General features: G+C 33.8%; 1 long non-coding RNA gene across 1 annotated transcript in view; it reads right to left on the bottom strand.

Annotated features, from left to right (window-relative positions):
* Nucleotides 1-17,075, bottom strand: part of LOC131510542 (uncharacterized) — a 39,707-nt gene extending 22,632 nt beyond the window's left edge. The window contains exons 1-3 of the long non-coding RNA XR_009261087.1: nucleotides 17,012-17,075; nucleotides 12,647-12,830; nucleotides 9,870-9,990 (exon numbers count right to left, since the gene is read on the bottom strand). This is a non-coding gene — a long non-coding RNA (uncharacterized LOC131510542). The remainder of the gene's footprint in view (nucleotides 1-9,869; nucleotides 9,991-12,646; nucleotides 12,831-17,011) is intronic.
* Between the last annotated feature and the right edge of the window lie 787 nt (nucleotides 17,076-17,862).

Genomic DNA, 17,862 nt, shown 5'->3' with positions numbered 1-17,862 from the left:
CCAATATAGTATGAAGGTGACAATTTTCTTGTTACTAACGATAACATAATCAATCAAGCTACATATTTCTGGAAAGCAATAAAGTAATGTTCTTCCTAAAAGATGGTCTCTAAACTTGAATGGTTCACATTACTTCACTCTAGTTTTCTGGTTGTATTCTATGATTTTAAAAAATTCCTTTGAAATGAGAGCATTCTTAGTTGTCATTAAGGGTACCTGATTCCTTTCAAAATTTCTCGTAAAATATTGTTTTGTGGAATGCAAAACAAAGGAGTGCAAGTTTGTTGCTTTATATAAACTCAATACCGTAATAATAGTCTCCATAGCTTTATGTTTATAGACTTCTATGTTGTGTACAAAGCACATTCCTAAGATATTTAAATAAGCATATGCAAATATATATAATATTTTCTTATTTTAGTTAAAACAATTAGCAGAAAAGACTTTTAAAATATCACTTGGGATTAAAATTATTTAGAATTAGATAATGGTTACATTGTAATTTTTCACTTGGGCACATGATTTTGGAGATAAAGAAAAAAAATCAAATTATTAGAAACTAACCTAGAGGAGCTTCTCTTCAACTGGCAGGAGGAAACCAAAAGATAAAATTAAAAATTTATTATATGCATAAATATTCATTGAGATATTTCATTTATGATTTAATTTGATTCGTTTACTTGAAATTGAAATAACCACATATTAAGGAATATATTCCCTAATATGAATCAGATGACTTAAAAAGAAGAACTAGAGAAATAAGTATTTATGAGATATAATCAGGTGTACAATTCCTTATTCAAATCCCAGGGGCCAGATGTATTCTAGAATTGGGATTTTGTCTGAATTTTTTAAAGGTAACATTTTGCATGTATCTTGTATTATGTAACATCTAATGGAGTTCGGGATGGCACCACCTAATCAGACATGTTAATACTTCATATATATACATATATATATGAATATAAAATATGACTATTTAATTTAAACAAAAACATCAATAAATATTCATATATAAAGTAGGTCTTATTTTGTCACTATATGAAAAAACCTTTTGGTGATTAGAATTCTTTGGATACTGGAATTGCAGATGAGACACTTTGGATATGTATTACAACACAAATTTCCCTATTTATGGGTTTCTTCTGCTTTGTACTCTGAACTATGTGAAATGTTCCTGGGTTCCAGCCATTTGAGTACAGCCATGAGCACTTAATAATGTTTGATGATCAAGGTGGTATTTGGGCTATTCCAAGCTCTTAACTATTATTAAAACATGAGGAACTTCATTAAGCAGCTCTGAGAATAGAGAGCCTATTATGAGGTAAAAGAAAATATTCCTTACTATGCTAAGGACAACCGAACCCAGACAGAATTAGATCAGATGCATTTACATTTATTTACATTTCTATCATCTCATAATTATTAAATTTCTTACTTGGAGTTCTTTTCTTATACTTTCAATTCTTTTATTGAAGTTGTTGGATTATCTCTCTTATCTTTATGATTATATGTTTCTGTGAACATTATACATTCTTCTCTCAAGTGTTTGTTAATCTTTCATTGAATAAAATGATTTCCATTTTCTTTTCTTTTTCCCCCCATTATATAAACAATCTTTTATTATTCTACATATGAGTAAGACTGGTTAGAAAATTACTTATTTTCTTCCCTGAAGAGGTTAAAGAACTGTAGAGGATTGAGCTCTGAGTCAAACTCAGAGATTATGGGCCTTAGAAGTTTCAGTCCTTTTTCAGATTCACAGAGCTCTATGACCATTCAGGCCAGAAAGCTGGGATGTTCCTCTTGTATTTGCTCTCAGGCCACAGTATCCTCTAAGCACACACCAAATCTGCACCTTTTTGAATATCCTTAGATCCTGCAGGTACTTGGATGGTTGGTCATCTTCCCGTGTCAAAATAAGTCAATGCTGAATATCACAAGTATCACAAACTTGTAAGTGGTGGAGAACTTGAAGTCAAGTTCTCTGAGGCCAAGTGTTTAGGTGTCTCTTTTTATAATTCTATAGATATTTCAAAAGGTACCTTTTGATGAGTGGAGTCTTTTATTACCTCAAAATATTTACCCTTTCATGAACTGCAAAATTTGATCTGCTTAATTCTGGCAAATGTCTTCAATATGATTTTGCTCTACTGCTAGATAATAAACAAACAAAGACAAACAAACAAACAAACAAACATTAAAGGGCCTGACTTTAATTATAAACATAAACCAAACAACTAAGGAAGAATCTCTGTGCCTAGTTCCAGAACTGTGCTAGAAGCTCCACACTTCCTCACACTCGTACGTATTCATAAACTGTTTCTAAACATTGACCTTAAAGGAATATCTTTCAACTTGATAAATTTTAGAATCCTGCTACTAACTGGTACGTAATGGATTGTCAGTCTTGAGATTTCGGTTTCACTTGGAAAAGATGGGTTTATTCTATGTTGCCAAAAAAGAGAAAGTGAATAAAGAGATGTAATTTAACTCATCAACAAGGGGAAAGAGAAATGTATGAACCTCAGAAGAAGAGAAAACCATGTTTGAAAATTGTTTGATCACTTAAACTTTTTATTCTTATCAACACTATAGCATATCCTCCATTAGAAAAACAGTAGGTGTGACTGAATTGCTTTTAAATGACTTTCAATGATTCCTTTTTGCGATGAGACATTAGAATAATTTTACTATAATTTCATAAAATTTTATTTTCATTTGTTTTGTCTCTCTGTCAAACTTGAGATGACTGATGAAAAGAATGTGTAAAATAGAATAATTTTCGCTATTGAAAATTGTCTAGGTTTCTGTAGATAGAATTATGATCTCTATTTTTAAAGTTTTAAAATATTAAAATAAGAAGACTTGACGTTTGTGATACTTCTATTAGACAATAAGATGGTGAATTCATCAGAAGGTCAAAGATTTTCAACAGATAATAGTTAATGTTCTGGGAAAATGTTACAAGAATAAATTTCCCAAATTATGTTAAACCTCATAATAAATGGAATTAAATTTGGAATAGGGAAAATTACAAAAAAATAATTATTGCTTCAAACCTCAAAAATAGTTTCATAATGTAAGAAGCACTATTAAATAAACTGGGCATTTATTTGTATTTATTGTATAAATACATACATAGTTACATGTCGATTCTGCTGGATTGTATTCAGAGAATTTCTCAGAATTCCTTTTATTAAAAAATGTATCTGCAGAAAAAATTAAATCCCTTAGGAATTTCATAATCACATCTCAGAGAAATACAAAAAGAAAGTACAGACTTATATCTGAGAATTAATTTTAACCCTTTGTGTCTAGTTTGAAGCTTCTTGTCTTTGTCTAAAATTACAAGCCAGAATTTTGTATCTCCATTGATTAAAAAAAAAGTGTGTACAATGTAAAGAAGTTTTGCATATACTTGTACTGTACATGGGCTAAATTAAAAAAAAAAGAGTTGAAGCAGAACTTTGTAATTTGTGTAAAGTATGAGTGTAAAGTTTTACCGTAAAATCCTAAAAATATACATTGTTTCAACTAAAACCAAAAAATGCAGTATTAAAAAAAGTGCAATTGCTTTAAAAATAAAAAAAAAAAAGAAAAGCTTAAATCACCTGAAATCTAGAAAATTACACACTTGATGTAGAATCTATGATTTCCTCTAACTCATATTTGGTAATATTATTACTATTTCAGGATAAGATAGGTATCAACTGAAGTGCCCTCTTCAAATTACATTTGAGATCTGCATGCTTCCTTCTCATAAGGGCTACTTCCTTCCTGTTGACTTCTGGCTTCTATAGCTTTATGGATCATCTTACCTCCCTTCCCAGTAGTTTCCTCCTGTTTTGGGTCACACTGTCCTAGATGTGATATATGGCCTACTTTATTTGATTTTTATACCATCACTAAAATAACAAGCAAGCAAATAAAAAAAAAATAAAACCAGCTTATATAATTGATCTCATTATAGGTCTAGAAAAATCAGTTATGGGTGTTTCCACAAAAACACCAAGCCATACATTTTAAATATTGAAAATTCTTTCAAAGTTCATTAGCCACTATTCACAATTTTTTGATACCACTGTATTTGTTCTTTTTTTTTTAAGTTTTATTTTTTTATTTATTTTGAGAGAGAGAGAGAGAGAGAGAGAGAGCAAACAGGGAAGGGGCAGAGAGAGAGGGAGACAGAATCCTAAGCAGGCTCAACACTGTGAGCCCAGAGTCCAACACGGGATGGGGCTCAAACTCAGGAACTGTGAGGCCATGACCAAGCCCAAATCAAGACTGGCTGCCCAACCAACTAGGTTCCCCTGTTCCTTTATTTATTGATGAATTTTAAGATTTTATTTTTAAGTAATTTCCAGAGCCAACATGGGCTTGAATTCACAAGCCTAAGATCAAGAGTCACACACCCTACTAACCTAGCCAGCCAGGCATCCCTTGTTTCTTTTATCTATTGTGTTCCTCATTCCCCTTTTTCTCTCTGCTTATCTCCATCACCAAGTTTTATTTTGTTTTAGTGTTTGTTTTAATTTAAAGCTATTGATCATCTATCTGCTTCCAACCTGTCTTCTTAGTCTCACATGTACTTTAGAGTATTTTCCTAATATATCCTTGAAAAAACTTCTTTCCAAAATGGAACTATAATGCTAGTGAATGAAATAATCGTTTTTATAGTTACTATAATTATATTTTATAATTATTAAAATCATATAATCATTATTAAAGTTTAGTATTTTTTCAACCAACTCTGTTTTCCAATAGTAAAACTTTGTGGACTCTAAAAAAGCTGTTTGCTCCCCAAATATAACATTGTCATGACAAAGTACATTTATTATGTAGCTGGAACATTGTGTCATTGAAAGATCTTCTCCTCAGGGGTGGGTGGCTGGCTGGCTCAGTTGGTATAGCATGTGACCCTTGATCTCAGGGTTGTTTGAGCCCCATGTCTGGTACAGAGATTACTTACAAATAAAATCCTTAAAAAAAAATGAAAAACAAGAAAAACAAGAGAGACATTCTCCTCAGTTTTCTAAGTATGGTTGATACAATGTATCAAATAGTGTTTGTTGAACAATGAAGATATTTTTCCCATGTGGCCAAGGGACAATAATTAAATAAGAGCTAAGTATTTTCTACCCTACAGAGGGGATGCCTGTTATGTGTTATATGTTCTATGTTATATGTGGCTCTATACTATGTATTACTTTATGCTATACAATATTATCTCTTTCCCTTAGGTGTTTGCTTTCCAGTCGTGTGAAGGCCTCTTTACATGACTGCCTAGCTTTAGATGTCCTAAATTTGGAATAGATGCTGAGGTAAATAGAAGAGGAAGAACTGGTTCACTCTAGAATGTTCCTTTCTGCATCTTTCCCCTCTGACTCATAGTTCTATCTTGGTGGTGAATTATATTGAGGTACATAGGGGAATGTTACTCATCTTTCCCCATAGATTGTTGGCTCTTCACACTAAATCTCAACCCTAGTGCAATCCTCTATACAGCTGGGTTCACTGTGCCAGACAAAATTTCTATGCATCAGAGAGAGTTTCCAGTAGACCTACGGTAATTGGGGGATAAATAGCTGTTACTGCCGTAATATACAGCGTAAGGGATTATACCTGATGGGAAATCAGGCTAAATCCCTGGGCAATGCATGTGGGCCTTGCTCAACACAGATGTTAGGAAATTAGATTATTGCCCTGACAGCTTTAGGCTCTGAAGCATGAGTTCCTGCTTTCTTTGAAGTTGGTGTTATTAATCTTTCCCATTCTGTCCTCAGTATCTCTGGATAAGCTTTAACTTCCATTTGGGCTTTAATGCCTTTAACTTCTTTAACTTCTCCAGGACCAAACTTTCAGAATTGTGAAGTCTGTTGTAGCTAAAATAGCATCCATAATACGTGCACCACTGTTACATGTATCACTAAAAGGAAGGGAAGGACAAATCTCTGCCAATTTAACGTGGACCCAATTTTTTATGTCACCTAGATTCTTTTTTATTCTTATTGAAATGTCTCTTATATATCACTTTCATGCATAAGAAAGAAAATGTGAGAAAAATAATTGATTGATTCTAAAACTATGACTTCTTTATATTCAGAGTACAACTTTTTGAATTGGGATCATCAGTGTGCTTACTTTTTCCTCACATAATTATCCTCTTATTATCAGCGTTAATGATTTGTCATTTCCTAAAAGAATGCTGCACTACATTCCCCAGGATTATTATCCAAACAGCTGACACCATTCTAAAATTTTTGAAAGATGGGGGCAGGTAATAACAACTACCTGCTCCTGGATGACAACAATTATAAGTTGTCCAAAATTTGGTATGTTAAAATCTCAAAAAAAAAAAATCCATGAAATAATGGAGTTGCATTTTATCTGGAAATTTCAGATTCTCAATCTCCATAACTAAATTATGGGCATTTCGGCTTCCAAACATCTAGGACTCATCCCCCATAAACACTCCAGACTCTGCAGTGGCACATTTTCAGTAGTCAAAAAAAAAAAAAAAAAATCCATGTATTATTGAGTTCTTGGTAGCACAAGGATGCATTTTGTGTAGAAAATCTTGCTTCCCTCTAGGGGCGCCTGGGTGGCGCAGTCGGTCCGACTTCAGCCAGGTCACGATCTCGCGGTCCGTGAGTTCCAGCCCCGCGTCAGGCTCTGGGCTGATGGCTCGGAGCCTGGAGCCTGTTTCCGATTCTGTGTCTCCCTTTCTCTCTGCCCCTCCCTGGTTCATGCTTTGTCTCTCTCTGTCCCAAAAATAAAAATTAAAAAAAAAAAAAAAAAACGTTTAAAAAAAAAAAAAAAAAAAAAAGAAAATCTTGCTTCCCTATAACCATGGCGAAAATATGAGTATTTTTAAATTGCTTCCAGTCGTGGATTTTGCCCCAGTAAGCTGTCCTCATCCAGGGCTTGGAAAATTTCCAGAAACTGGTGGTATAATCCATTGTATCATGGAAAGTGTGGTGCCAACAGAGTCCTATGCATTCTGGGAAATCCCTAACCCCCCCTCCCCCCCACCTCCATACACATGTGTTCACAATTATTCCAACATTTTCCATGTTGCATGGAGAGATCTTGTAAGCAGATTATAGGGGTTTATATTTCATTAATGAGCCAAGTGCCTATACTGGTAGTAAACTAAGGTTTAATAATTGATAGGTATCCTATCACAGAAAAGGGAGTCTGTCAGCATGTCCATAATAACTATTCCTCAAGTCTGTGGCCCCAGAAGTAAAACACGGTCCTCTATTCTCCTTGATTTCTTCAAAGGAATGTCTGGAAACATGTGTGCGTGTACATAGGAAACTTTACCAATATTTGAGAAGACAGAGGGAAAACATGAAAATGTAACAAAAAACTTAAATCGAGTATTCTTCATCCTTATCTTCAACAACATTTTCGTGGAGATCTAAGCCCCCTGACCCTCTCTCATTCTGCTGTTCACAAATTCTTTTCTTATTCCTCCTCTGCTCTCTGACACATTTAACATTCTGTTTCACACTCCTCTGCTCTATTCTACACACACTCTCTCTCACTCCTCTGCTTTCTTTTGCACCATAATTACTACTTCTTTCTTGTCTATAGAGGTTTAATGATCTCTTCTCTATTTCTTCAACTCGTATATTAATTCTTCTAAGGTTCACGGAGGTAAAAAAGAAAAAAAAAACTCAAATAGAAGTTAAGCCAGCCATATTTCCCATGGCCTGTATAATTCTCAAAGACTTCATGGAAGGGTTAGGCTTGAACTGGAAACTGAAGTACAGAGAAAAATGAGAAGAATCAGAAAGAAATTCTTGGCAGGAAGTCATAAGGAATAACAGAAGCATGAGGGAGAATTATGCCTCACTTATTTGGAGAAATTAGCTCCCCATAATTAGTTTGAACCAGCCAGTCACTTTAGCATAAGCCCTTCGGCTTCACTCTGGCACTCTTGCTTTGGCATCAGTGGTAAAGTGCATGCTTACTAAAATCAATTCATTGAACAGGCTGCATTAGGGAATGTCTTTTTTAGTTCTAATTTCCTAAGCCCCTCCTCCAGAAGTTCATACTAACAGCTTCTGGGATTGGTGCTGTGAATATATAATAATTTTATTCGTTTTAAAGTTTCCATCTGACTTAGTGATCAGCTAGATTAGTAAATTACTTCATTTACAATGATTTAATTTAGTTACATGATCTAATATTTGAAGCAGTCATTCTGAGGAAGAAAACATGTTTTTCAGGGAGAAACAAATAATAATGCAAGAGCAAAATTCTGAAAGGGAGAGCCAAGGGATGTACCACTAAGATGGGCACTTTAAGATACCGAGTTTACTATGTAGTAAGAAGGTAAAGGGAATTTATAGCATAGGGGAAAATAAAATTTGGGATGTAAATATTATTCCCAAGGAAAGGACCTGGAAAAGTAGTAAAATAAAATGTCTTATATTTGCTATTTTATTAGCAATGTTAAACAAACATTTGTGCTCATCTGAATATCATCTGATTGACATTGTTTATTATCAAGGCTAGACGTTGGGGGTGGTGGTATTTGGATGCAGCTGACTGTTGCTTATGTTGTCGAAAGCCCATGAGTCTTGTGAAGGAACTAAAGCATCTTCTCTGGTAGAATTATGTCATCATACATGTTTCTGCACAAGATTACTAACTCTCCTTTGTTCACTGTCCAGAGTCCCCTGGGGGAATTACATTCTAATATGTTTCAACCTCAGGATCTCTAAAAATCTAATTGTTTAACTTAGTAATTGCCACTTAGCTGCTGTGTAATAAACATCTTTTGAATATGTGAATGATTGAGTATATGATTGAATGTAGAGCAAGCTCATCCTGAAGAAGGAAAGGAAAGTTTTACTCTCCCACTAAGCTCTCCAGAGTTCTTGGAATGGTCAAACCAGATTTCTTATATCATGTGTCCGTATAGCACTTCCATCAAAAATTATATCAACTATCTAAATTTTCCCATAAGTCCTTTAAACCAATGAAAGTCTTTTCTATCATTATAGAACAGCAACCAGAACAATAGTAGTATTGAATACAATTAATTGTATATTTATTGTGTTTCCGAGATTCCCAATAGCCGAAAACTTCTTTCTTCCTCTGGCCAGGCAACCTTTCAGAAAAAATTCTTTTGTAATAAGAGAATGCTTGTAGAAGCTTCTGTGCTGACCTCCTCAATTCCAAAATCTCATATGGCTTGAAGAAGAAATTTTACTTTTAATCTGGTCTTTAGGAGAAACATTCCTGCTGATTCCATGGCCCAAAAACATATGATCTATAGGTTTATGCCATCATGACTAAACAGTGATTTCCTATTTAAATGGTAACTCATTATGTCCTATCGTCATGATTATTCATGTAGTGATATTAACTAGGCAAAGCTCAACTGCTCTGAGCAGATTAGCTACTCAAAAAGTCCAGTATTTAATATCACTCTTCCTTAACATTTCCAGTAATTGCCTACAGGTTCTTACACCTGTTCCGAATCAAGCCTGATTATTCTGTGATGGCATGGAGACACAGACACTTCTTTACATATCATAAAACGCTTGCGTTCCTGGGTTATACTAAATTTATCTTGTCTATCACATAGTCTGGAATATTTGGGGTTATTTTACATTTTTTAAATTATAAATTGTGTCAAAGTGCTGTTAGACCGAATACCAATCATCTAGAATGGAAGTCTTTGGAAAGGTCACGTTTCCAATTAGTCCCTTCCCACTTGCCAAGTGACAAGATCTTGGCCCTCATCTTTCTATGTCCCTACTGAACCTAGTAGTCCTGCTTTGTCACTTATTTTCCCCTTTTTTGGCCTTGTTATCTGCTATGCTTTGACATGACTACTAATAACTCACCTGCACAACCACAGTGGAGACACTGTCAGTTTTGACACTCCAGGGCATCTTGTATTCTTTTTGTGGTTATCTTTTGGAATTCTTCATAAAGTTGATTTCTGAAAGCCCATTCACTTTTCCCCTGCATTCAGGACACATATATCACACTGTTTCCCTTACATTTCCATCTGGACATTTAAAAGGCATCTTAGACGTTAATTCAGAATCTTAATTTCCTCCCCCCATCCCCCTGCAACCGTCCCACAGTATTTTCTAAAGCAGCGAATAGCATTCTATTGTTGCAACTGCTTACATCACAAACTTGGGGATACCTGTTTCTCACACACCTCACATCCAGTCAATGAACATATCCTGCCACATCACGTTTCATAGATACACACACACACATATGTCCATTTCTCACTCTTTAACAGTTGCCACCATGATCTTAGCTACCATCATTCTGAATTTGGATTATTGCAGTATCTACCTAATTGATCTCCCTGTCTCAGTGCTTGCTTTTTCTACACTCTATTCTCAACATATCATTCTGAGTGGTTCCATAAAGTTGTTAAAGCAGATCATTTTATGACTCTTCTCAAAGATCTTCAGTATACTTCTCACATCACGAGCAGTAAAAGGCAGAGTCTCAAAAGAGGATTAGATGATATCAAATGGTTGAGCCCTTTGACTTCTCACCTCATCCCCACCACTCATATCCTCTCTGAGTTTCAGGGGCATCATCTTTCTTGTTGATCTTTGCCTGTGACAAGCAATGCCCCACTTGGGGGGGGGGGGTTACACTTACTGTCGAATCTGACTTAAATATTCTTCTCTTTTATCCATATAGCTCCATCCTACATTGTTTTCATAACTGTATTGGTGAAAAGGAACTCTGACCAAATAATGTAAATAGTAATCCCATATTAACTCACTCCTCCTGCATAATTATTACCTTTACTCTGCTTTAATTTTCTTCCACATAGATACACAAATACTTAAAATTTATTTCCCTGTTATCTAACTAACCATAGTATATAAGCCTCATGACATCTACGTTTATTTGTTTTCTACTGCTATATCTTTATTACCTAGGAAAATGTTTGGCACAATTGGAGGGTAAACTAAATACTTGCTAAGTACATTGAGACATTGAGAACAACATCTGGGGAATTATAGATTCTTACATAGTGACTAAGACCAAAAGAATAGAAGAATGGGATGGAAATTTTTACCTTTGATTTATCTATCCACATAATAAAAATAAACACATCTTTTTTTTAATTCATAAGATGTGCATGTGAGCATGTGAAAGTTTAAATGGTCTCTGTATAAATTCAATAAGCTATTCACTCCATGAACCATTTTACAATGGCAAGAGATCAGTTGGAATTGTCATCAAAGGAACTTGTATAAAGGTCCTATATAAGGATAAAACACATAAAAATGCACTTAATATCCTTTCCAACCTGACAAAGAACTATATTAGGAGGGTCAATTCCCATTATATAAAAGCCAAATGATAAATTCTCTTAGACTACCAGGAAATATGTTTCTCCTTATATCTTCCCTAACATAAAGTATATTTTATTTAAACCAGAGAATGATATTATAAAAATATCCCCTTGTAGTTAACTTAGTTATTAAATTCAGCATCCATTTTACTCTAGATTTCTGGTTTAATTATTATTCCCCATTCCTCAAATGATTTTTTTAATTTTCTATCCCTATTTTATAGGGAATTATTATTTCCTATTCACCAAATTATTTTTTTATCTTCTATCCCTAACAAACATTTCTTTGTTTTGGTGGTGTTTTTCAAACTTCAAATCAGTTGTATGGAATGGATTTTTATAATAACCATCTTTTAAAGGATGTGGACCATCATATTTCTCCCCATAAGAGAAAATTATTGGATTAAATAATACTGATCTCTTCTTCATTAATAAATCATCTGAAGAGATGGAGTAATAGCTCACCTTAATGGACAGAGTCAAACATCCTCTGGGCTAGTGTTGGGAGTTTGATATTCGTTCCATAAGTTGCCTAAACCTAACTACAGGCCATGGCACAGATTGTCTTCTTCCAACAATGAGGTGAATAGATACTCTCTCTCTGTTCTGGCTCCCCTATTAGGGAATAGCAGTTCTTTGGTGTAGGCATAGTTGACAATTAATCATCAGAGTTTGACTGTGGATCCAAGCCTCATTCTCAAGCTAGCTTTCAGAGCAAGCCTTATACTTGGACTTACTGAGCCAAAGAAAAGAGAAAAAGTGGATGAGAGAAAAAAAATCAAATAAATATTTAAAAGGGACAACAGCAGGCCAGTACAATGAGTGAAAACACATCCGCAGACACAGAGCCCTGTGCAATTTTATATTCCTGGGGACAAAGATTCTGCAAACGTCTGAAGGGAAGAAAGAGATGGTCCACATACAAAATGTAAGGAAAAATAATGGCTTTAAAGTTATTAATATAACACTTCTAGCAAACACGGTGAAAAAATACTTTGAAAACATTTTTACAGAAAATGATACCTAACAAATGATTAAAGACAGAATGAAGATATTTTCAGAAATGTAAAATGTCAAAAATTATCTCCCATTATATTTTCCTGGAAGTTATTTGATATGCTTCAACGAAAACAAGAGAGTAAACCTAGACCTTCCCCCCCCCCCGCAAAAAAAAAAAAAAAAATACAAGCCTACAGAAAACAGGATTTCACTCCCGGAAAGAAATAAACTGAGGAATATATGCGACACTGGTGAAGGGATAAATGATTGATGACAAATGCATACCAGACTTAGAGCAGGCGTAGGTTGGTCTAGAGAAAGTCAGAAGCCTCTGGGAGTTCTTCAAGAGTTTTCAAGTTCTTCAAGAAAATTAAATCAACAAATTCTTGATGCACTGGAATACTGAGAGGGGACTTAAAGAACTGAATGAAAGTTGGGAGTTGAATTAGTGCTGTTTTCATAGAAAAATCTGCAAAAAGTTAAAAATGAGAGTGAACTTCAGAGGGAGAAGAATATGCAAGAAATGAAAATCAACAATATAAATGTACATATTAATTGCATTTATATATATACACAAGGCAGAAAAGTATTTACAGTATTAACATAATATTAACAAATACTGTTGAGGGAACCAAAAGATGATAAGGGAATGGATGGGATGGTAAGGAAGATAGGGAATGATACTTAATTATTTTTGTTATATGCCCTGTCGAACTTTTAACTCCTTAAATTCCATTCATGTAGGTAAGATACAGATTCCTCCTGTTCACCCGGGATTGCCCATGAGTACATCTGTAGTCTTGGTATAATCATCAATAGCACACCATTCATTCTCAAACGATTCCTGGTCTGGATGATAAATTATAGTGTCACCACGATTTAGAGCAAAAGGGCTTATTTCTTGCTCGTGTTAAATGTAAGGGTTGCACTACTGCTCCTTGTGTTTTCTTTATTCTAAGATCTAGACTGCAGGAACAGCTCCCAATAGGATATGCTGTTCCTATGACAAAGAGGAAAGAACAAGAAGGCAACAAATGAACATATTGGCTCTTAAAGCTTCTGCTAGAGAAGGGCACACTGTCACTTTTGCTCAAGTGGCCAAGGCAAGTCACATGCCCAAGACTGCTATCAGGGGTAGGATGACAAAGAAGGTACTACTTGTCACAGAGTAATAAATCGCCAGGTATAATGTCTCTACAAAGAAAGTGGGTATAAGAGTGGGGAGCAACAATAAAATCTGCCACAATAAATAATGAAAGTAAAACCTGAAAAACATACAATATGAATAATAGCTAAATAACTGCTGTGAGAATTGGATGCGAAATAAAAATAATTTATATTTTGCTTTTTACTTTACTTTAGCCTTTATATATGTAATCACATTTGATACATTAATCATAGAATGTAGATTTGTTAATGTCCATTTTAACAGCTGGTGATATTGACATTAAAAGGCTAAACAATCAACTTAATAATTTGATACAAATAACAAAGTGGTATTGTTACATATTTAGCTGTTTTGATCTTTGCAGATGTCTAGCTTACTGTCATGCTCCATGTACTTATGTAAAACAAAAGAGATGTAGAACCATGAGCTGCTTTAGGACCTTTGCAAATCTGAAGTGGTTTAAAATGAGGTTGTATTTCTTTTCACTGGACATGGGGTTGTACTTCATAAATGCAGTAATAAATATTGACTCTTTGAATTCTTATTTTGTAAAAATTAAATCTGGTCCAACTGCAAAGTTGTGTTGGGTGGTAAATGAATGATTATGGAATATATATATATATATATATATATATATATATACATTAACAGGACTATGTGATTTCTGCTAAAATAAAGACTCAAAATATCTGTTTAAGACTCAATAATAAAAGCATATGAGTATAACTGTTGACTAAAATAAATCTTCTATAGGGATAAAATGTACTGATCATATATAACAAACACATGAAGGAATGCAGAAGGTAATGACACAATCACTTTTATAGATTTTTATTTTCAAAACAAATTTCTACCCCTACTTGTTCACTTGACCATTCATTCATTTAATAGTGTTTTAATAATTACTTGTGCCAGTGAGAAAACTTCCTGTTTTAAGAGCTCAAAATCATGTGGTGGTATATTTCTGGTGGCAGAAGTATATACTAGCAATTGTTAAAGAGTGATATACATGCTAATACAAATAAATACAAAAGGCCAAAATAACACTTATGATGCACCTGTGGTTTTATAACATTTGAGTCAAGCAGAGAGTTAAGAGAAGAGTGTGAATCTGTCAGGTTGCTCTAGAGAGAAAGAGGCAGGAAGAGGAGTGGACAGCAGAGGTTAGATAACATTCTTCATAGTAGAAGGAAAACACCAGACACATATATCCTCTTTGCAGTTTCTTTGAGATGAACCTTATCAACTTGAAACTGTGTACCAGTGAATCTTAGATCTTATTGCCTTGCTTCATCCTTCACTTCCAAATGCTAGATGTAGCAGTCTATGCTTAAGGAATCTCTAGAAGTACCAGGGGAAATAGGCATGATAGCTTCAATGCATAACAAAAAGACAACACTGAAGACTCTGAAAGCCTTGAGCAAGAAATTCAAAACACATAGGAGGAGTAGAAGCAGCAAAAGTAGGGAAGGCCAGAAACTCTGGTGCCAGTAAAGGTGCTGGAAAGGTAGGTAAGGTCAATCACAGTAAGGCTCCTGATGTGAAAGGTAAAGTTTTCATTTAAGTTTGGGAAGCTTTTGACAGTGGAGGAGCCCAGAATAACCAAGAAACACATCTGCTACATCAGATCAATGCCATTTTTAAAGCACCAGGATAAATTGGACTGCTTTGAATTTCCTGCTGTGATTCCTACACTCCCACTGCTCAGCTCTTCCCAAGTGAAGCTTTAATGGCATTACAGAAGCTTTTATTTGTCTGGTAGTACCTAAAGAAGGCTCTCTGTTTTCAGCAGCCAATTCAAACAACCAAAATAACTTGGTTGTTGCCTGTCTCAGACTTAAATTCATTGATTTATTAGAGATTTTTCTATTTTTGGCAATATTAAATTGTGAAATCATTGACTTTTCTTAATAATTTGTTAATGATATGATGTTATCCAAAACTAAGTGGCATTTTTTATCAGATGAAACTGTGTTCTTACTAAATCTGAACAAACAATTAGCATGTTTGAGTACTTATATATATAGAAATAGGAACACATATGTATATATTTTGTCATAGGAACACATATGTATATATTTTACGTCATTTGTGTTAAATTTGTGAAGGTAATTATTTTGTAGCCCAAACCACAACAAAAAGCAATAAAAAGTATCAGAGAACCTAACTGAAAAAGATCATTTATATAATTTAAGAAATGCTTTAGTTTGTAATTTTTGCACCTAATGCTTATAAAAAAGAAAATTGTGGGGCGCCTGGGTGGCGCAGTCGGTTAAGCGTCCGACTTCAGCCAGGTCACGATCTCGCGGTCCGTGAGTTCGAGCCCCGCGTCAGGCTCTGGGCTGATGGCTCGGAGCCTGGAGCCTGTTTCCAATTCTGTGTCTCCCTCTCTCTCTGCCCCTCCCCCGTTCATGCTCTGTCTCTCTCTGTCCCAAAAATAAATAAAAAACGTTGAAAAAAAAATTAAAAAAAAAAATAAATAAAAATAAAAAAAAAAATAAAAAAGAAAATTGTTTGAGTCTTTGATCAAATGTTTTTCTTCCCTGAATTACTGTCTTTGATTTTGATTATTGATATGTACTTTAAACACATTGATTTTCAAAATTCTGAACATTGATTTAATAAAAAAGCAATCAAAGCATAGTTTCATGATGGTTAAATAATTATGTAGTACTTCATGACGTCAGCTAATTATAGATTTGGTTCAAGGTTTCCATTTATTTTATTCAATATAGCATCAGGTCTAAGTAACAAGTCTGGCATATTTGGAAAGCAAATAATTATTTATTTTCTATACTTATTGTAAACTACAATTAAAATTCTAGCATGCTAAAATAAGTTTTGTTTCAAGTTTTATTTTATTGTTAATTAATAACTAAAATGCCTTGATGGAATTTTAATATAAATTTTAGTTTTATTTAATAAATAATTATGGAGATTAAATTTTATAAAAAGCAGGTCAGATAACATATGATATGTCAAAGTTAATAAATGAATCTAACACTTAGGAGAAGGATATGCCAACAACTGTAATAGTTACATTATCAATATAATTACAGGTCAGAATTCAGTGTAGAATTCTCTATGTAAGTAAGATATTGTTATTATAAAGTATAGATGTTTCTTTCCTTCAAAGGAACTTGATGACTTGAAATATAATAAGCTGATGGCATACCACTGACTTAATCATTTTACTTCTAGTTTCTTGGATTAGCTTGGTTAAATACCATAAAAGGGTATGGTTAGTGTGAGAAAATGAAATACTTTAATATATGCAGTGAAAAATCAATAACTTTTATAGACAATAAATTTAACATTTAATTACATTAACTCAAGCTATGTATGTGCCTATTTTTTCTTAAACATTTAAAATATAAAATACAAAATTAAAAATTTATCACAGTTTGAGTGTCTGATATAGACATTCATTATTCAAATGAATATTGAGATAATTCAAACCAAAAACATTTCAGCTAAATTACCTCTATGACTTCATTTTGCATTGATTTTATATTCAACATTTGTCTTTTTCATAATTGTCTAAAATTTAAAAAAACTACACATTAAAATATGAAATTCAGAGAATTAAGTGAATGGGTAATGAATTTAATCAAGTTTCCCTTAAACTTGACCCCCAGAAGAGTAAAATAATTTTCACATAAATTACACAGGGAATTAATTACCTCAATTGACCGTTTTATCTTGCATCATTAATTGGAGATTAAATTCTCTGTTAAACATTGTCAGGTTTATTTGTAAACATGAAAAATGTAAAAATGAATTTGAAAGTGAATATGTTTTAATATTTATTTTGCTTAAAATATGTCCAAAAATGCACAAATATTTTATAGTTTAAACAACAAAATATTTCCAGCATCTGTGTAAAATGGAAATTCAGAATAGAAGGAAAGAGTCATTTTATAGAGAGTGAGCCTGTGACTGTGTTACTCCCGGAGGGTAGCTCACATTAGTGAAAGTTGGTGTTCAGAAAGTAAGGGAGGGGTGGAGGGGAGAGAAGGCAAAATTCAAGGCAATAAAGTGCTAAGTATTTGGGAGTCAGAAAACCTAGGCTCTGATTGCAGTTTTAGCTAATATGTGTGAACTTTACCAAGTTACTTAGCTTCTCTGTGAATGTTGATTTTCTCACGGGTAAATGCAAAAATGAATGCAATCTGCACATGGCTATTATGTGGACTGAACAACATGTTTTCTATAAATAGCCTGATATCAGGTCAGGCATATTTCATTAAATATTTTTTTATTTTCCTTTCTCTTTTTCTCTTCATTCTTTTTCCTCCTTTTTCTTCCTCTTTTCCTTCCCATTTCTCCTCCT

The sequence above is a fragment of the Neofelis nebulosa genome, chromosome 1 (genome assembly GCF_028018385.1).
Source record: "Neofelis nebulosa isolate mNeoNeb1 chromosome 1, mNeoNeb1.pri, whole genome shotgun sequence".
NCBI lineage: Eukaryota > Metazoa > Chordata > Mammalia > Carnivora > Felidae > Neofelis > Neofelis nebulosa.
This window is presented reverse-complemented; position numbering and strand designations above follow the sequence as displayed.